This window comes from Cupressus sempervirens, chromosome 2 (assembly GCF_028749045.1).
Source record: "Cupressus sempervirens isolate cs-2001-9-10 chromosome 2, ASM2874904v1, whole genome shotgun sequence".
Classification (NCBI taxonomy): domain Eukaryota; kingdom Viridiplantae; phylum Streptophyta; class Pinopsida; order Cupressales; family Cupressaceae; genus Cupressus; species Cupressus sempervirens.
In genome coordinates, this window is record NC_143119.1 from 670680570 (window position 1) to 670702635 (window position 22066).

Here is a 22066-nt window from a genome sequence, read left to right on the forward strand (position 1 = left end):
GGTCACAAGTTCAAATCCTCAGACCCTCAAGTAATGATGAGGGGGAGATTGTTAGACATTTTTTTAGCACTCCCCTTAGGATTCATGACAAGGGCTTAACCACCTCTTGTGTACTATAAGTTGAGTGGTTGTATTAGGAAATGATAGATCAATCTTTTGGTGCAATGAAAACCCCACTCTAACACTAATTTCCATGTCTTCTTCTTCTATATTTGCTCAATTTCTTCATTCATTGCTCCTATCTAATATTCATTCTCTAAATCATCTTTAACTGACTTGGGTTCAAACTCACATAATAAGCATGTATCATTCCTCAATATTCTTCTTGACATGACTCTTGAGTCTTTATCTCCAATTATTTGATTTGGTGTATGATGTATTCTCACATACTTTTCCAAAAGAGGTTTAGATCTTCTTTCTTCTTGGTGTGGTTCACTTCATTCTGCTTGCTCTTCCTCTTTAGTTATTTCTAGCTTCAATTCAACTTGCTGTATTTGATAGTTGGTAGTCTCTATCTATAACTTAGCTCCTATAACATGATGCTCAAAAAAACTCTTCTATAGAACCTCGATAGTGCCTAACTACTGATGCTCAACAACCACCTTTTTTGGTATAGGTAAGGTGCTAGGTTCACCTACATAAACATAGATAAAATTTATGTAGTCTTCATGTTCTTTCTTGCATTCTTCTTCATTCTTTTCTACAAATTCATCAACTCCAACATTTGCACTTTCCAAAATAAAATTAGTATTAGAATTCAAACACTAATAAGATTTTCTTTTAGTGAAATATCCTAGAAATATAACTTCATTACTTTGTGCATCAAGTTTTCATTTTCTTGCATCTTTCAATATGTAACACTTACTTCCAAAAACTTTGAAATAATTCACATTAGGTGCATATCCATACCATAGTTCAAAATGTGTTTTGTTTGTACCTTTCTTCACTTGAACTCAGTTCAGAGTATAGACTATAGCACTTACAACTTCTCTCTAGTACTTTTGTGAAATATTCTTCTCCATCCTCAATGTTCTTACACAATTCATGATTGATCTAGTCCTTCTTTTAGCTATACCATTCTATGGTGGAGTCCTTGGTATTGGTAAGTCTTATCTTTTATAGATTTCCTTAAAAAAATTTAGAAGATTTTCCTTCATTTTTGGCCTTGAGATCCTCTCCTCTATAAGAAAACCCTAATCGTGAGCCCTAGGTAGGAGAGAAAAAACCCTTGTCATACTTTACCCTAGGTCTCTTCTATTTCTTTGTTACCTTTTCCTTAGCCGCATGGATCCCATTTTCTTTTCAGTTACACCCCTTTGGTTAGGTTTATTCACTTTAAGTCATGATGCAACATTTTCCTTTGTTTTATTTGGTGTTTTTCCTATGTTATCCTAAGTCAAAGTATTTTTCACTACGTTTACTTTTATGCTTTTAAAGACTGAAGATCTAATAGCCTGCATTGCATCTCATCTTTGTTAACTCACCATAGAAAATACATGAGATGCGAGCACGTGGTGGAAGGCAGAACCAAATAGTAACTAATGAGGGAAAAATCAACAGTCTACGTGTGTTCATTGTTCTAACCCAGCCTCATAGCGAAGAAGTGAGATGGTGATGTGTGTTACAAAGGGCCCCATATTTTCAAAGGATAATGAAGGAGATCAAGGATGTGTTTTTAATCACAATTCTGACATTTCCTATGACAACTACATGCGGTAATGACAAGTGGAATCTGATGGAGTCTAGTTTTTAGTGGGACTTGGGCATTGTCAGCAGGGACATGGGATATGATTGGGCCATGTAGTTGCTAATAGATTTTGGTGACATGTTTCTAATTATAGGACAAAATTCTAAGGATGATCAGATGACTTTGATGCTCTCATAGAAGCTCTTGAATTCATAGTGATAAATGAGATTGTGCCACATGTCTCGTCTCTGGCTAAGATTCTCACCTTGTTTAAATAGGGGACCGTGCACATATATTAAATCAATGGACATGATTCAACCTTGTTGTCCATCCAAATTTTTGGTTGATATTTTCTTGTAAAGAAGATCTATGACCCACGTTGCTTTGCTTGACTAACATGGGAAGTTTGAGATTGAGTGAGATAATGATACGTGGCATTTTTTTGAAGGACAACATCGATAGTAGGACCTAATGAATCAATAGGACCTAAGTGCTAATTGGTCCACATCTACAAAGTGTTAGAGGGGCCCGTAAGTAGGAAGAAAACAAGGGATCTAGCATAAGATAAATCTACCATCTGCATTGTCTCACACACCTGTAGGCTTTTCTTTGAGATAAAGCATGATGGTGCCATGTGTCCCACTCAAAGTTGGAGGATTTTATGTGATGGTTTATGAACAAGGAAATTTCTATTTTGAGGATTTAATCTAGAACAAATCATGGTCGCCCATCGACTCATCAAAAGATTAGAAGATCAATGACTCACATATCATCTCAAGGGATAGTTATATGGAGATTGAGAGAGATGTTGACACGTGTCCTACTCATCTCAAATTTGTAGACTTTTCAACATTCATTGCTATGGCTGATGCCTTTATTATTATTGGCTAGAAACCAGGCCCAAGAGGAGATGTGGAATGCCAACTAAAGTCAAAAAGAGATTGTGATTGTTTGATATGCCAACAAGACTTCATCCATGGTTGAGATTCAAAATCAAAGAAATATGATGGAGAAGCTTGTAATTTCAAATTTTTTAGATGTTGTATCACATGAATTCATGGTGTAGATGATGTAATAAAGAATGCCAGCCCTCATAAATGAATGAACTCTTTGAATTTTGACATCAAACACAAAGATTTCAATTTGTAGAGTGACCGAGTTGGCTAGAGCTATCGATTGATGAAGAGTTTGAAAAAGACACATGCAAGGAAATCACAAGTAATATTAACTATGTTGCTTCATTTCTCCAGAAAGAAAGAACTAGGTAAAATCATAGGCAATCCTTTGTAAAAATTTGGAGCCATAGCTTAGAAAAAATTGTAAGGAAGGAAAAACCCTAGGTCTTGCGATAAAACAAATTATACAGAAAATGACTTCCAAAAAATACTCCAATAAATTTGAGTATGAGGATAGGAGATTGCAAGATGACTTCCTTGAATAGTTTCCATATTCTAGGAGGTTAAAGAGGCAAATAAATTTTGAAGAACCTTAGGAAATGAAACTTGCCCTGGTTTGAAAGATAGGTTTGGGAGCATTGCTAACACTCACATACCAACCAAGGGTTTACAGATTGTTAGATGGTGGTATGGTTAGGAAAATGTAGGGAGTCCATTTAGTAATGTATGGCAACATGATTTAGAGAAATTGGTAGTCCCTAGTGTGTTCTTAGGCATTGACCTACTCCTTGAATTGGTGGAAAGATATGACTACATAACACTCAAGACCAAAGATCATGGTGGGAATGTTCTTCTCAAAATTGATACAAAGTCCATCAAGAAAGCTTTCAACTTGCATTCAACTAATGAAGTAACTGACATAGTTGACTTCATAATTCTTGATGAAGCCTTTGACTGGGTAGGGGTTGATAGAAAACATAAATTAGTTATGTCCTTTGTCAAGGAGGTAGATGGTGTAAAGTTATCACATTTGGCTATTTCCCACACTATAGGAAACTGTGAGCATTACAATAATGCCTTTGTGAATACACACACAACCTTATATTAGGTTATAGGTTTGCCAAACAATAAGAAATTTAGTAAGGCAGCATTTTTTTTTTACTACACAAGGACAAAGAAGCAATAATTTTTTATTTCCTAGGGTATCTAGAGAATAATATCAATGAGGCATTGGCAATTCTGGAAATAGGGAAATCTTCAAATTTCAGATGGTTCTCATTGTTGATGCATTTAATTATTTTTCATAATAAAGATTATTTCTCACAATATATGGATTTGGAGTTTGAAAGAAATGGTGAACCATTGCCAGTTCAATTGTGGATTACCGCCCTATCTTCTGATTGGGAAGGGTCAAATTTCATTTTTTTAAAAAAATTAATTATGGTCGATATTGAGGAAGAGAATCTTGCAGAATGTAAACAATTTCCATGAAGCCTTAAAAATACTTTAGAGGAAAATTGATTGTGGTGTTAGACCAAATATGTGTCATTGGTGGAGAGATATTTACTTCTACAAGCACACAATAGTTATCAAAATATATGGTTTTCTAGGAAGACCAAATGTGTTGTCTAGGTATGTCCCTTTGAGGATAGGATTCTTGGAGGTCATTAGACAAATTTTAATGTTGTAGGACACTAATTTCCCACTAAAAAAGGCTAGAAAAGGAACTTTCTTCCCTTACCTCACCCTATTCCATCACTTTGCAATAATGAAGGAAGGAAATGATCAACTAGTTCATTTGTTGAGGCCATATAATATGGATGTTAGTTCTAAAAGGATAAATGAAATTGAGGATTTTATGCAAGATTGATGCAAAAAATCAACACAAACCCTAGAGGTGTACATGAATTTAATTTTCCTGAGGATATTATTAGAAATGATGAGGATTTAGAATCTCAAAAGACAAAAAAAAATTTGGTGGCATATTTTTTAAGGTATGCTAAATGAAATCCATGAAGAAGACACCAACTATGACCCTCTCTCAAATTGAAAGAGTTTAGAGCAAAGATTGAGGATAATTTTCAAAAACTTTACAAAAATATATGGCACTATGAATGAAAAGTTAGGGAAAAGCAAGAAGACAAAGCTCATAGTTGTAAATAATGAAGAGAGTCTCAATGCTTTATTACAGTCAACTGATATAGTCCTAAAGGAGAAGAGGGTGTTAGCATGAATCTAGATGGTATTCCTTTGGGGGAGTATCCTAACCATTGGAGAGTATTGACATATTGAATTCATGACTGTATTTTTCATTGATGTCAACATAGTAGTAAGTCTGTGAAGACTGGCATACTAGAAGACATAGATCATACCTGTACGGATAGAGTTTTGATGTACAAGTGAAGCACATTGAAGGACATGTTTTAACTTGTGTCCTGATGATGAGGTTAAATGCATAGAGTCTACGTTGAAGTTGTACAAAAGTTATAAGTGATTTACAAAGAGCAGTGTAGAGACATAGTGCATGGAAAGCAGTTTCTAATGATCCTATTATATCTAGCAGAGATATAATTTGGTGATGCACGGTCAACCAATGATAGAAGATAGTTTGATGGTGATGTCAGTGAGTGCACAAGCCCTAGTATCACATGTGTGAAGTTTTGTATATACTATGAGCTGACAGTGCTATTATAATTGCAAATTAATTAATTATCTTATTATAATTAATTAGGAAAGCCTCAAGGCTGACTCAAGGAATTATTTCGAAGATAGGTTATAAAGGAAAGATTTTTTCCTTTTTTGTAATAACAAATTGGAATATAGCTTATATGCGAATTGTAAAAAAGAGCAAAGTGTTTGGTGTATGTAAGTGATCCAAGGGATTATTAGATGTGATATTTGTGATCTAGTTACAAGATCAGAAGGAGCAGAGGTCCAATTAATAGAACAACGAAAGAGGAAGTAAGTAAAATTCAATTCTATTATTTTTCAAGGAATAATATGGAGATCATTTGGACAATGGGTTCATTGGTCTTGCCCTTGAAGTTGTTTGGACAGTGGATCTGTCCACCTTCTACAACTCCTAACAAGGTTGGAATCTCCTAACAGGGATTCAAAGTCTCCTAATAGGGACTGATATGTATTGAATTTTTTTATAGACTCCTAATAGGTTCCATCCTATAATAAGGAATATTTATATAAGTACATCATCTTGTGGGTATCATCCCCACCGAGGTTTTCCCTCTAATCAAGGGTTTCTCTAACACATATGGTGTTATTGTGCATGAGTATCTTGTTGTGGTTTCTTATTATATTTCTCACAGGGTTAAGTTTGATTAAGTTTGATAATTGTGATAATAGTTGGATAACTAATTTAACCCCCCCCCACCCCCCCCCCCCCTCTTAGCTATATTGGTAGACTATGTATTCGAATAGAGGGGATAGAAGAGGGCTAGAGAGAAGACACTAACCTCTACTATTGAGAAAAAACAAGAACCTAAAACTCAAATTAGTTTAAGGATATATTAGAGAAGGAGATAAGGAGAGAAACTTGTTGATCCCAATATAGTTAAAGTCCCAAGTATGAAAGAAATCATAGCAGAAGATCCTCAGAGGACATCTCCATCTCCAAAGTCTCTTAGTCCACCTCCTATTGATCCTCATGTCATAGAAGCCTTTGTTGAAGATGTGTCCCAAGGAAAGGAGTGTTAGAAATAGGAATTACTGAAGGGGGGGGGGGGGGGGGGGGGGTGAATTAGTAATTTAAAATTTTAGTTGCCAACTAAATATTATTTATTACATTGAACCATACATAAGAAAGTAAACAAGTAATGTTGAATAGTAATAGTAACCATGCACAAAGATAACTCATAACACCATATTTTGTTAACTAGGGAAACCTTGGCCAAGAGAAAACCCTGGTGGCGATGATACCCACTAGATAATATACTGATATATATGTTCCTTATTAGAGGATGGACCCTATTAGGAGTTAATGAGAAAATTTAGTATAGAGAGTCCCTGTTAGGAGTTGTACTACAATAGATGCAAGATGATCCCACTGCCCAAACATGCACGTCCAATTACAAGAAGAGTTGACAACCCAAACAAGTAATTAGTCTTTAGGAATATAATTGCTATAACTTCTTACTTGACTAATCTTTCACCTAAGTTCAATCTTGGATCAAAAAATTAACTTCGCATTTATTGCTTCACAGAAAGTTCACATATCACAATACAATTGTTCAATACATCACATCACAACATTACATTTGAATTCACAAGATGTCCTTTGCATAAATACCATGCCTTTTCACAAATTGATGCTAGGTTAGCTAAGACCATAATATACTTTTCTAACTTAGAGTAAACATCTAGGATGTCAGCCCTAATTGGTCAAGTAATTATTTTGTGAACAAAATAATTCCTTTCCTTTAATTCCACTATCCTATTTTATTGGTAGAACATGAATATCTCTTTTCCATATAGTTTTTACTAATGTCTGAGGTTATACACATATCATCAACATGTATACTATCTCCATTTTACTTCACTAATCATAATATGACGTTAGTAACAAGTTACATATAAAACAATACACTGTTGTAAACCAAATTCATACTTAAGACAATTTTGCTAAGTACCAAAAGCTAAGTATCTTTATTTCCAATGTTCTCTACAAGCATGTAATCATGTGTTTCCATAAATGACAAAAATTACAAATCTTCATTAGCCAATTGTCAACAAGGAGGTGCAAGCCCAAGCAGAGAAGCCTACCAAATAAAAGGAACATATCCAATAGATGGAACAACCAGGGGGATTAAATTTTCCCTATGATGATGATGATGATGAAGAATATCTGTATACCCCTGAAGAGTTGTTGAGAGGAGAAGACCCTCAAACCCACACAATCCCTATTTCTGACATCACCATATAGGAAATAAAAGGCATTGTCCCTAGAGAAATGAAAAAGGAGGCCTATAATGTGAATGTTGAGGATGATGAATTTGTGAAATCATTATCTTTTAAGAAATTACTATGGCAACACTATAGAGAATATTCTCTAAAAAGGCATGAAGAAAAGAGGAAGTAGAAACTAGATGTTGACCCTAACGATTCAGAACAAAAGATAAAAAGTGAAATGATGATCATGTTTGATAAAATCACTCCATAAGAAGGGAGGCAGATAGTTAAGCAAATAGGAGCCCAACTGGCACCTAATCTCAAAATTGATGATGCCATTACATTTGATTCTATCATGAAAAACATGAGACTGAAAATACCACATTTAAAGGGGTTAGAATATATGTCAAGTGGCATATACTATATAAAGATTTAGGTGACTTGGAAACATGGAATCTTACCACATTTGGATCAGGTAGAGGAGATGAAACAAGTACTAGAGTTAGAGGAAATATCATTATACAAAGGGTGAAGGATTTAAGAGCAAGTTGCTTATCTTCATGATGTTGCCCTTGATAAAGAAAAAATATATGAATATTTACAAGAACAATAAAGACATGTATTTTCTGCTTATGAGCAAAGGACAAAAGAGACAATTGACATGCAAATTAAAATAAGTTTGTTACAAGGGAGAGGAGAATATTTGAGTTAGAAGCTATCAAATTCCCCACCATTTTTGAGCCATCTACTAGGAATTAGGAAGAGCCATCGAGATAGTTGAGCATCATACCATTTTCTCAACAAGGCCAGTTATAACAAACCAAAATTAAAAGAAGCAAAAAAAAATGATTCATTAATAAAAGAAGTGGTAGATTTGAAGATGTAGTTAGAAAGTAGTAAAGACAAACATGATTATGATAGAGAAATCATTATTAGAATGATATTAATGATGCTACATGAGAAGATAGACCTAAAATTATATAATCTCTATGAAGCATGTAAGATATTATACTTGGCAATCAACAAGATGGAAGATGACATAACATTGGTTAAACCCACCTATTAGAAATGGATTACCTGGGTACAAAAAATGTAAAAGGTGGAATTAAGTGCAAGAATAGACCCGAATGCTCCCTCGAATGCTATGCCAGCTACTAAAATTGTCAAGTCACTATTTTTCAATGTTGCTAGAACATATTGAAAATAGATTGATGGAATTAAAAGATGCCATAGAAAGCTACCAGGACACCTTGGTCCCACCATTTCTAGAGATGAATAAGAATATAAAATAATTTACTACTTGGAAATTAGAGGCTATTACTGAGGTAGGTAATATGGTGAAAGTTATAACAAAGGATATGCACATGACCGAAACAATGTATATCCAAATTGGTGAGTTCTAGCACCTTTTATGAGAATTTTGAGAAGGAGGTTACACAGGCTATAGTAAAATACAATTCTTATAGGTAGGTGGCAGATCAAAACCTCAAGCATGCATGTCCAATAGATGAAGAATATCATGAATGGATAAAGAAACATGATCATGATGAAAATTCAAATCACAAGGATCCACCAGAATAACAAATTATGAAATAAGTTTTCTTATTAATAAGGAATATTTTGTATAAGTTGGTTGTATCTCACCTATCACATGAAGACAATTTGTAATTTTTAAAATTTTTTGTATACTAATGTAAGTCACATGTTTACTATTGTAACAAGATAAATTGTCAAATCAATAGATGACATGTGTCCTCTTTGTATCGTGAAGCTTGTTTGCAACTCACCTATATAAGTGACTTTCCAAGGCTTTCAAAGGGTTTGAGAATCATTTTATTGAACTAGTTTTGTTCATTTCTTGAGTGAGTCCATGTATATTGTATGATCATTTTCCAAAAGTTAGAATAAGAAAAAAAAGACGGTCAACAATGTTGAGTCTAGTTTGATTATTCATGCAAGAAACTGATATTGAATTGTATATTTTTCATAGAAGATAATACAAAGGTATTAATATAAGGGTTACTCAATCTTAATCCTATCTGGTCTATGTAATTTTTAATTTTCTAAGATTTGATAGCAAAGTTTATTGTGTCCCAGTTATATTTCTCTTTGGAATTGTATTCCAATTTATGTTTTACTGATAATCCCATGGATTATGTAAATGCTTAATGTGGGATGAGAGAATTACTGGTTATCATAAGAATATTTTGATGAGAATGAGATTTCTTATTGAGTATTGATTTCTCTTCACAAAATGTAGAGATAGATCTGATAGTAAATGTCAAGTTTCTATGAGTTAGCAACCCAATGGATAAAGCACTGGTCATCATCAAAGTGGATATAGCTTGGAATTTCATATGGTGTATCAATTTATAAATTAAATCTTTATATATATTTTTTTGAAAGCCTAAAAGAGAGCTTATACTTGATTCATCAAGTGTTAGAGTTTGATAGATTAGCTAGTTATCACTCTTTTGATAATCCTAGAATTAGAAGAAAATAAGGCAGTTATCTATTATATTGGGATTCATATTAAAATTTGAAAATTGGAGAGAGAAAGTGAATCTCTAGGTAAACCCACCTAAATCTTGCAAAGTTCAAAGTGGAGATGATATTACAGAGTCTTGGCAGTTGGTCCTTATAATTTGTTTCTCAAAATTCCCATTATGGTTTCTAGCTAACTCCTAGGTATTGTTTGCTTTTAAAAGGTTGCTTAAATTCTATCAAATTAGAAGCCAACACTTGGTGCACTCATTTATCTCTTGATTTATTTATAATTGCAGAATATGCTGAACTCATTTGATATGAATTCACCTCCTCTATATTATCTCAAGCACTTCAAACTCTTTTTTGTTTGTTTTTCAACTCTAGCTAAATATCACTTAAATATTTGAAATGCATTAGATTTTTCTTTAAGGAACATCATAGTCATCATTCCACAAAATTCATCTACAAATAGAATGAGATATTTGTCACCATAATAGCTTTTCACCCCAATAGGACCACATAAGTTAGTATGAACTAATTCCAAAATATCATCAGAACAATAGGTCTTGCTCTTGAAACTAGACTTTGTCTTTTTACCCATTTGACATTGTTTGCACATCACTTTATCAAGTTTTCTTAATCTTGGTAATCCTCTAACTCTTTTCATTTTACTAATGCTCACCCATTTATCAAAGTTCACATGAAATAGCCTCTTATGCCATGACTAAACATCCTCAAATTGTGCAAATAAACAAGTATCTTCAGATAGATCTAGATAGAACAAGTTACCTCTTTTTTTCTCTCTGCTTTCAATTAGTTCACTAGGAGCATCATAAAGTTTTTCTTTCTTGTTTTGGAGTTGAACTCGGTAGTCTAAACTATTCAATTGTGCCACACTCAAAAAGTTATATTTCAAGCCATCAACCCAATATGCATTTTCACATCTGATCTTATTATTTAGTATAATTGATCCTTTACCTTTCACATAACATGGTAAATAATTTCCAAACTTAACACTACTTCGATTATAATTTTTTACTTCTCAAACTTGTATTGCCAGTCATATGATGTGATCAACCACTATCAATTATCCACATGCCATTCTTACTCACATGTGAAATCAATGCAATTTTATCATCTTCATCAAAATCATCTTTTATTGTGAATAAACAACTTCTTCATCATGATCATTAGAATCACTATCAGAACCATCTTCTTTAACAATGTAGCAAGATTTCTTACCTTTATCTTTGTAGTCTTTGTTACCTCGGTGGTCTCTATTGTCTCTCTTTCCTTAGTACTTGAAATCTTTCCTTTCATCATTGTCATCTCTATCAAGACATCTTGCAACAATATGACCAACTTTTTTATATGTAAAACATATAATATGGAGTTTACCTTTGTATTTTCTTTTTCCTCTAGGTAGCCCTTTGGCCAATAATGTTTCAAGTTTATCAAGGTCATCATCATATTCACTATCACTTTCTACATACTTTCTCTTCTTCTTTCTCTTAGATCCATCAAGGGTTAGTTGAGCCTTAAATGCAAATTCAACACTAGTAGGGGAATAAGTATCAAAATTTGACAATTAAATATATTCTAATTGCATAGATAGGAAGTAAAGTCCTCAGTACCTTACTTAACATAGTTTCAAAATATATGATGCCTCTAGATCTTTTGATAGAATTCACAACCTCTTTGATTTTACCATAATATTGTGCAAAATTTTCACCTTCTTTCATCCTCATATTATCAAACTTGCCTCTCAAGCTTTGTACCTTATCCCTTAACACAATTTTGTCTCCATAATGGATTTGTGCCAAATTATCCCATATTATCTTTGTAGTAGTGCATTCCTTTACATCATCAAATTTAGCATAATTTAGGGCTACTTCCAGTTTAATTATCATTTTGTCGTGCTCCTGATTCTCCTTCATTTGTTCAACTATCATAGGTCTTGGTACCTCAATCTATTCATTGTCGAGGTAGTATGATGTAGAATCTCCAATACTAGATAAATCCAATCTCATCAAGCATTTCCATATAGGGAAGTTCTTCTTATTTAGCTTGTTGGATAACTGATTCAACCACACCCCCCCAAGTTATATTAGTGTATCTCTCTCTTGTACATCTTGATCTTTAGCTATAAGTTACTTCAAACTTTCCTTACAAGAACCACAACTCTGATACCAATTGTTAGAATGTCTAGAATAACTAAGAGGGGGGTGAATTAGTTATCCTTAGGTCCAGATCTACAAATTCAATTTTAGCTCAAAAAATCTCATTAAATATCTTGGTCCATATAGAAATATACCAAAAACTTAACATTTTGTTCATTACTTAACTCTTTGTTTAGTATATGTGTGCCAATAAACAATAAAATAAACAACTACAAAAAGAACATGCATAACATAAGTAAACACAAGTAAATAATATTTTAACACTAGGATTTAACGTAGAAACCCAATTTGGAAAAAAACACCAAGTAACATGCTACCACCTTTTCACTTTTTTAAAGTCAGCTTGGTTAAGAGCCAAACTTGTTAAAGGTTAAAAAACACATTGTTAAATGTGACCCTATTAAAGGATTTAATCACCCTATTAGGAGTGGCCTTGTTAGAGGACTTTGGATCATTCCATTAGAATGTCACCTTCATTAAAGGATTTACAAAATGACTATTAGGTCAACCTTTGTTAAAGGATTTTGACTGTTACAATGGTTAGAAAGTAACAATAGGTTTGATCTATAAAACACAACTCACTTTGCAAATTCAGATCTCAATTCTCTCATCTAATGGTTCATTGACTGGCCTCCATTATCATCTCCATCAATGGTCTTCATGGCATCCCTTCAAGAAATCACACTTTAATACTCTCTTCACTTCCCCTCTGTTGCTATCTTCTTCACATGTTCTCCTTAAGATCTCCAATCAACAACCAACCTACTAAAATTTACAAATGGGAAGATTTACTTCTGAGAGGGGGGGTGGGGTGGGGGTGAATTAGAAGTAACTAACTTTAACCTTTTAAAAAATTTAGTTGAGATCATTCACATGCATCTACTATATCTATTTAACATAAAAATAAAGACATGCATGAAAATAGATAACACAAGATTTTGGTCACCCAGAAACCCTCCAAAATGAGAAGGTAAAACTGGGGTGAGGATGACACCCACAAATTATTACTATAGCAATATGCAATTGTTTAAGGTTACAAAATTTGACCACTTCCAATGATCTTCCCTATGAAAGGCTTGCCTTGTTAAAGGCTTTACACTTTGTTAAAAGTGACTTGGTTAAAGGATTTACAAACACTCACTTGGAATGTTACCTTGTTAAAGGATTTATCACCTTATTAAAGGCTTACAACATGGTTGTTAGACCAATCTATCATCATAGGATTTTCATTCCTAATACAATGGATAGAAATTATTAGAATGTGTTGACCTGATGACTTATAATCTTCAATTGCTGATTCCAGATCCTTATTCTGCTCAGTCTGTTCTAATCCTTCTTGATCTGATAACTCTCTGCTCAAAGTGTTGATGCTCTATTCTAACCAACTAAATTCTACAATACTACTCTTCCTTCTCTAAATCTTTACACCCCTCTAAACTTTGCTAGCATTCTCCCATATAACTCTCTCTCATGCATCCCATATACCTCTCTTACACTTGCATGAATTATGGGGTATCAACCTCCTTTTAAAGGTTTCAAAGCCTTAGGGTTAGGTATGAATCTACGATCAATATTCATCCTTCGTTTCCTACTCAAATCTTTACATTTTTCCTATTGGTTGCATGCTTTCTCCATTTTTCTTATTGGCTACCCCTTTGAACTTCGCCAGCATTCTCCCATATAACTCTCTCATGCATTCCATATACCTCTCTTACACTTGCACAAATTATGGGGTATCTATTAGAGTAATTAATTGTTTATACTTATTAATTAAATCACTTTGATTTAATTAATTAAGTTGCCTATTATTCTAGCTTTCTTAAGGTATCTCTTAGGTGCATATAATATTAATATTTTATATTAATTATATTGTGCAACCTAGCTTTTTTAGGCTTTAGGACTTTCATTCACCTTTAAGGTTGAACTCTTGTAATGTTTTTTTCGATCAATCAATCTTGGAATATAGTTTTTCTCTCATCTTGTTGAGTTTTTCCAAGCTCTGCTTTTTCCTTCTTTTTTCAGTTTCTCTTTAGCAGGTTATTTGCATGAAGGTGATCTTGGCAATCTATGAAGTTGGTTTTCACAACTTCTACATGGTATCAGAGCCTCCTTGCTGCTTCTCTGTTGAATGATTTTTGAAGCTGCGATTCGAAGACACAAACCCTAGTTTTTTTGTGCTTTTTTCTTCAATTAGGAGGTAGAGCAATTTTTTGGGGCACAGTAATGATTCATATAAAACTTTTCATTTTTTGCTTTCGGGTGTTTGGGAAAATTCCCCCCCCCCCTCGGGAGGCCGTACAGATTGAAAAAGGGCATTTATTACAATTCTGCACATTTTTTTAAAAAAAATCAATTTTCTAGGGCGGTCAGCACCGCACCACCACATCGCCAGTGCGCAGCCTGGGAGCTGCCGCAGTCGGCCACGCCACCGTGGTGACACCGCAGCTCAGCCATCACCAGTGCACCTCCCTCCAACCATCGTGGCCTGGCAACGCCTCCATTTTTTGCCGCCCTATTCTACGCACCACCAGCAGTGACCAGCCCTCCGCCGCTCACTTGCAACGTACCAACTCAACCCAAGATTTGCACAGTTAGAGGACGGTTGGCATAGTTGTCAAGTGCCACATAGCACGGGTGCCACATTGGCATCTACCATGTGGACCCTGCCACATCACCAACCCACGTTAGCCTCCTGCCACATGGATGCCACATGACATTGCCATGTGGTAGGCCGCGTGGTCTTTTTTGCTACGATGACTCCATGGCCATCAAATTTTTTGCCATGAAATGCTGACATCAACATGATGTCAACACTACATCAGCACACCTGCAGGCTCTTTAGGGTCCTTTTTTGACGTACTCGTTCCTTTTTGGCTGTAACTTGAGCATACAAAGGTCTTTTTTTGATCTAAAAGAAGTGTCAAAAAGCTGGTTCCGAGACGGAGAGAGTGGTATAGGAGTTTTTTGTTTTGATGTAGTTTAGTTTCCTATTTTTTGTAGTTGAAGTCTGAAGTTCTATTTTTGACTTCGGCAAGCATTTCATGTGTGTCCCATATCTATTTTTCAAAAACATGATATTTCTAGAAAGTTGGTTCTATCTACTTTTCAGAAATGATGTAATTTCTTCCAGATTTTGCCCCATGCTCTTTCTATCATACTTTTGGCATTTTTTCTCTATGGTGGATATCTTGGGTGTTCTAGGTCTGAGGATCTTTTTCATGGCATGGGATCTTTTGTTTTGGGCTATACTATCTTTTGTATCAACTTTTTTCCCTTTCTAATCTTATTGATATCATTTGTAAGCATCTTTATGCAAACACATTGAGATAAAGTGCCACTTTTGCATTTTAGGTTCATGAATGTTGTTTTGAGATAGTTGTACTTGCACTATTTTATAAAGTGACATGGGGGGATAGTTGTTTGCCGCTTTTTTACCCTCTTCCTTTTTTACCCCATGCAGTGTCTGTGACACGTGCCTTTATAGGTGTTTGTACCTCTTACACTCTCTCACTATTCTTGGTTCTTTCTGCAGAGGATTTGGCCCATCTTTTTAGTTTCCTATCACCTCACCCCATCTGCATTAAGGGAGGGTTATTTTGTTGTTTCTAACACTTCCTTGGTTCGATGCTTCATTGGAATGAGCTATGTATTCAATATTTTGATCCTACATACTAGGAAATTGCAGTGGCTAGCTACCTATGCATTTCGGTGAGATGGATCACCTATCATATAGACACTCTCGGTTCGTGTCGTCTATTTTTGTGGAGGATCTTTAGATCAGTAGTTTCTTTCTAATAGAGTTTTGTAGCTTTTCATGCTTCAGTGCTTCTCTTCATGATCTCTCTTTTTTCCTTCTTCTAGAACATTCTTTGCTATCTCTTTTTGGAGAGGGGTTTTTCCCACTGGGTTTTCTCATTTATCTTCGATTTATAGAGATTTCCTTGTATTGGGTACTTGATCAAGCCTTGTTGCCGAGACCCATTTTTTCCTACTTTCTTAGTTGTGCTAGGTTAGCTTACCTCCTGAGCTTTTCTTAAGGGGGGTGTTAGAGTAATTAATTTTTTATACTTATTAATTAAATCACTTTGATTTAATTAATTAAGTTGCCTATTACTCTAGTTTTCTTAAGCTATCTCTTAGGTGCATATAATTAATATTTTATATTAATTATATTGTGCAACCTAGCTTTTTTAGGCTTTAGGGATTTTGTTCACCTATAAGGTTGAACTCTTGTAATTCTTTTTTCAATCAATCAATCTTGGAATACATTTTTTCTCTCATCTTGTTGAGTTTTTCCAAGCTCTACTTTTTCCTTCTTTTTTAAATTTCTCTTTAGCAAGTTATTTGCATGCAGGTGATCTTGGCAATCTGTGAAGTTGGTTTTCACAACTTCTATAGTATCGACCTCCTTTTAAAGGTTTTGAAGCCTTAGGGTTAGGTATGAATCTATGATCAATATTCATCCTTTTTTTCCCACTCAAATCTTTACACTTTTCCTATTGGTTGCATGCTTTCTCCATTTTTCTTATTGGCTGCATGCTAATTACATAGGGAATACAAAAGATTCGATCTTATCTTTTACATCCTTCGAGATTCATCTTAAGTCAACTAAAAAACAATTTACATTTGAGTTTGTGAAAGCACAAACTCATATGTTGATTCTATGTTACTCGACACTTACTGATTGTTGATGCTTGACACATAGAGAAAATTTTTCTCCCTCGACTCCTGTATCAATTCTATTTTTCTCGGCATCTATACTTTGCTCAACACCTATAGTGACTCGGCATCACTTATCACTCAACACTTAAATCTTGCTCGACATCTAAAGTTCACTCGACACTTGTTGAATTTTTGGCTCGACACATACTATAGCTTGACATCTATATTATACTCAGCATAATCTTGGAAATTGGTTAAGTGTGTTAACACTCAATTGTAAAAACCAATCTGAGACCAACAATCTTCCCCTTTGACATGAGTGGCAAAAACACTTAATTAAGCATTATGAACATGATCTCTTTGACTATAACACACATCTTGTTCGACATATGTACAAAACTTCAAAAACTTGTTCAAAATTTTGTAGAAGACTATATACCTTAAAAACTTGTAACTCCCCCCGAGCTGATGTGCCATATCCAAAATCTCTTATGCTATTTCCATTTTTTGCCTTATCATTCCTTTGCTTCTATTTCTATCTACTCTATTTCTGCTCCCCCTTTCACACATCTCCTTTTGGCTTTATCTCCTTATTTCTCCTCAAAACTCAAAATTTGAATATCTCCCCTTTTGGCTATTCATTCTCCTTTGGGTCTCATTTATTATCTCCCCAAATTATTATATCTCCCCCATTCTTATTATCATATCTTTATTATATCTCCCCCTTTATCTATATAATGTATTATCTCCCCCTTTTTTGACACTTATGTCAAAGGGTCCTAAGAATTAATGGAATATTTAGCCAAAAATGTTTTATTTACCTCCATTATTATCTTTAGAGTAGTGTCCTAGTTGTCCAATGCTATTTCCAATGCTTTGAGTTGGATGGTTGTCTCTGTTGCAAGGTGTACTAGGCCTTCTAATGTAGAAAGATTTGGATCTTTCTTCAAAACATTCTCTGCATAGGCCATCTCTTTATGCAATACTTCCATATGTGAGGTTATTACAGACTAGATCTATATTAGTTTGGCCTTAACATTAGCCTCGTCTACTGTTAATATAGCTAACTCCTTTTGGGTTTGAAGCATTGTGGAAAAATGCTTCTCACTTTGAGCTAGATCTTTAGGTAGCTGTGTGCTTGATACCTTAAGGTTCCTCTCCAAGCTCAATATTCTCTGGCTAGTCTCTTGTGTGAAATATGAAGAGTCACACAGTTTGGGGTACAATGAGAATATGTTCTCAAGTACTATTTTCACCTTCTCAACTTTCTTAGCTAGTTCTACTGGGATAGTGCTATCTCACCATATATTTTCTTGTTAACCTTCATTTGAAATCTCTTTTCAGACCATTCTAATAATTTAACATTAGTATCAAGGTCTTTATTTTGTACCTGGTCCACTATGTTGGAAAGTTGCTCCATAGTGGGCTTTGTTTCATCAGGTATTGGCAAGCTAAATTCATCAAGGAAGATGTCTTTGATTTCTATTAATGCTTTCCTTTGTCTATACTCATTTATGAGTATCTCTTGCTTCTTCTTCCTCTCCAGTGCCTCTTGCACTTCATTGATCTATGCTAAGTTGATTGTCTTGTAGTCATAACTTGGTATGACTATCTCTTCATCAAGTGTAGGGTCTCCATAGTGAAGTACCCTTGCTACCTTGGTAGAGCTTGAGCCTATGCTGAAATTTGTAGTGGTACTACATTAGTGCTTAGCTACTTAGGAGTCCTTGTAGTAGGAAAATTTACTAGAGTTTGTATTGCCTCTTGCTCTCTCTCCTTAGGGGTCTTCTCCTCTTCCTTATCTTCTTCACTTCTACCTTGGTCAATTACAATGATTAGAGGAGGTGCACCTTGGCTTTGTGTTGTAGGATTAGTGGTATCTTTCTGTCCCATCTTTCCTTAGCTTGCTCCTTGACTATTACTATGACTGTGACTATGGAATCAACCTTAGCAAATGTGTCTTGTTCTTCTTGCTCTTGTGATTGACCATTTGTAGCTATAGGAGTTTTTAAAGGTGGTTCTTGTGTATTTACCTTCTCCTTAGTTATTTTAGCTATAGCTTTTTGCAATTCTTCTACACTCACCAAAATAGGATTTGTACACAATTGTGATTGCAAATTTGTTTGGTGAAGGATCTTTCTAAGATCCTCTATAGTCAATGGATTAATGTTCTGATTTGAAGTATCAGGAACATCCTTTATGATTATAGTTTTTATAGATGTAGGTGTTGTATGTGGAGGACTAGGTGGTGGCATTTGTGTGTCTTAGACACTCTATTCTTGTTGCTACTCCTCAACTATTGCCTCATCACCTTTCTGTGTCTCTTTCTCCACTATTACCTCTTCCTTCTCTTTCTTCCTTTTCATTTTCCTCTTTCTCTTCACCATCATTTCTTCCCTCAAAGGGATCTTCTTGACCTTCCTTGACTGTTGTCAACCCATAAATCAATTTCCACATTTGTGCAAACTTCTTCACAACATCCTCAATCTTGTTTTGTAGAATGCCTAAGGCTCTGTATTTGGGTGCAAATTAGCTCCCATGTTTCTTGCTAGCCTTTCTTATTTGGCCTTTAGTTAGGTTAGGCATTACATGAGCCAATGTTGACTCCCTTATTTCCTTCTCCATGTTTAGGCAATACTAACATTTATTCAACAATTGAACGTAGCTCCGTAGGCATAGAATTATCTAGTTCAAGTGTAGTAGTCTTGAACTTGGCCATCATAGTGTAGATAGATTTTTCCACTATGTTCTACTCTTCCCTTAAAAACTTATTAAAATTAATAGTCTTTAATCTAGTTAAATCTAAATTATCCCTAATGATATCGCAAACATTTTCAAGATCATATTTGGTGGTGTGACTTACCACTCTGAACTGATCATTTTTAGATTCTATTCTCTCCTAATCTGATTCTAGGGGTGCCACATATTTTCTTCTCTTCTTTTCTGTTAGCCCTCCTTTCTTTGTGGCTTTCTTCTTTTCCTATTCCTTTACCACTTTTCTTGTTGCCCTTGTGGTAGGCTTGGCTAGGCTTGGCTTAACTACTTTCTTCTTCCCTTTGGGTTTTGTAGTATGTTGTTTCTATGCTTTCCTCTTCTTGGGTTCTGCCTTTGGTGCTTCTTGCTCAACACCTTCTTCCTCTACATCCTCATCCATACCTTGGGTTAGTGCAAATGGTTCTTGCCCTTGTTCATCTTCATCATCATCAACCTCTTCATCTTCTTCTTCCTCTGCCTTAGCTTCCCCTTCTCCAAATTTGGCCTTTAGATTTTTCACCAATTTATCCTTTTTCTTCAATGTGGAGGTAGTTGTCAACTCCATATCTACCTTTCATCTTACCACATCATATGTCCCAAAATGTGGTGCACTTTTATCCACTTCTTCTGTTAACAATGTTGTTATTGTTGCAGATGCCTCATCTATGTTTATCTCATATCCAAGAGGTCTTAGCCATCTAACCCTTGGTATGGCTACTTGAATATAAGTATAATCAATATCCACAAGAAAACATACATCATTTACATGTTGCTCTACTAGTGAAATAGGTATCCTCAGTCTCTATTTCATGGATTTCTTGAAATCCTCAAAATAGCTTGTCATAAGTGTCTCAAAATTAGCTCCCATTTGTTCAATGTATTCATTTACTTGAGCTACTATGGACCTATTGGTTTTCCAGCTAACTTTACCAAAGGATGGAAATTCATTTTGTACATAGAAAAATATACAAATCAAAATTGCACCAAATTTGCATTGTGCTCCCTTGGTTCTCCTTATTGCTCCTAGGTTTTCATTGATTTGCTGCAATTGCAATTCTGCAAGATCATAAGTATGATCCTTCTTAACTAATTTGTAGCCAACATCTACTGCAATGCACGGTACACTATTTAGTCTTCTAGATTGATAAAATTTGTGTGAAATAACCCTAATAACAAATTCAACAAGAGGATCTTGAATGGTATCTATAGTCATTCCTCTCTTGTTCCATTTTTCTCTTGTATTCTTCTCAATTGCTTCCTTAGAGTCACTTCTGAGGATCTTGGGCCGATCTAGGGTTGGATACCTTGTTACCCTGTGAATAATCCTCTTTGATATTTTAATTAGGCCATCTTCCAACCACAAACTTCCATCATGAATCTTGTTAAGCACAATTCTAATCCATTCAATTTTAAAGATAGTGGGGAACTCTAGGGCATGAGTCAAACCCTTCTCAACGATTTGGTACTCTTCCTTCAAAATGCCATTTTCACACAACCTATCATATGATTCTCTCATCTCCATGTCTCCAATAGCACCAATCTTACAATTACAACACCTCCTAACATCCTGTACCATAACTACCTTAGGAGGAATAACAGATAGGGCTCTGACTCGGTCATTTTTCTATGCAACTTCAGGGATTGGTTGAAAATCAGGTTGTTTAACTTTGTTTGACACTAATTGGACCTCAAATGGCTCTTTCTCCCAAGGTTTCCTAGAATTGAAGGCCATTTTTGCTATCTAGGGTTTAAACATGAAGAAATTTAAAACTACGTAACTCAACACTAGTGTAAATACCTTGAAATCAATGAAACTAAGCTAAATCTCTGTTGAAATCAGCTCAAATGCTATATTCTCTACTTGGAATTTTCTCTACTCTCTTCTTTTTCTTTGATCTTTATTCACGATGAAGAAAAATGGTTCAAAATACAATCATATACCTTTATTTTGCAGCATTTAATGCTTAGTGCATTTATAGCTGTCCACTTGGCTTCTTAAGCATTTTTGCATTGCTCGGTTTCCATTGTCTTTCAACACTTGGCATCCACTAGAGTTTCCCTTACTCAGCTTCAACTAAAATTTTCCTTTGCTCGAGTTCCATTACCAACTTGGCTACAACTAATCATTTGGCTTCTACTGACTTTAGCAATCAACTTCGCATGTACTAGAATTTTACTTGTTGTCTGAGGGCAACTTTTCTTACTCGAAAATACTAGTGAAAACTTGAAATTTTAACTTTACATCTATGTTCATGTTGATCTATCCTTTTCAATACTTTCTTGTCTTGGAACTGATGTATGATAAAGCTTTGTATATCAGTCCCACATAGCTTCTTTTACTTACTTGGATGAAATGTGACCACTTGACCTTTTGGGTGAAGTGATCCCTTCATTGGATGTGCTACTTCCATCTTTCTTCTTCCATGTCTTATTCATTTCTCCTTTGATGTGTTCAACATCTACCTTTCCTTTTCCTTTGTTAAACTCTGAGTTGGGTG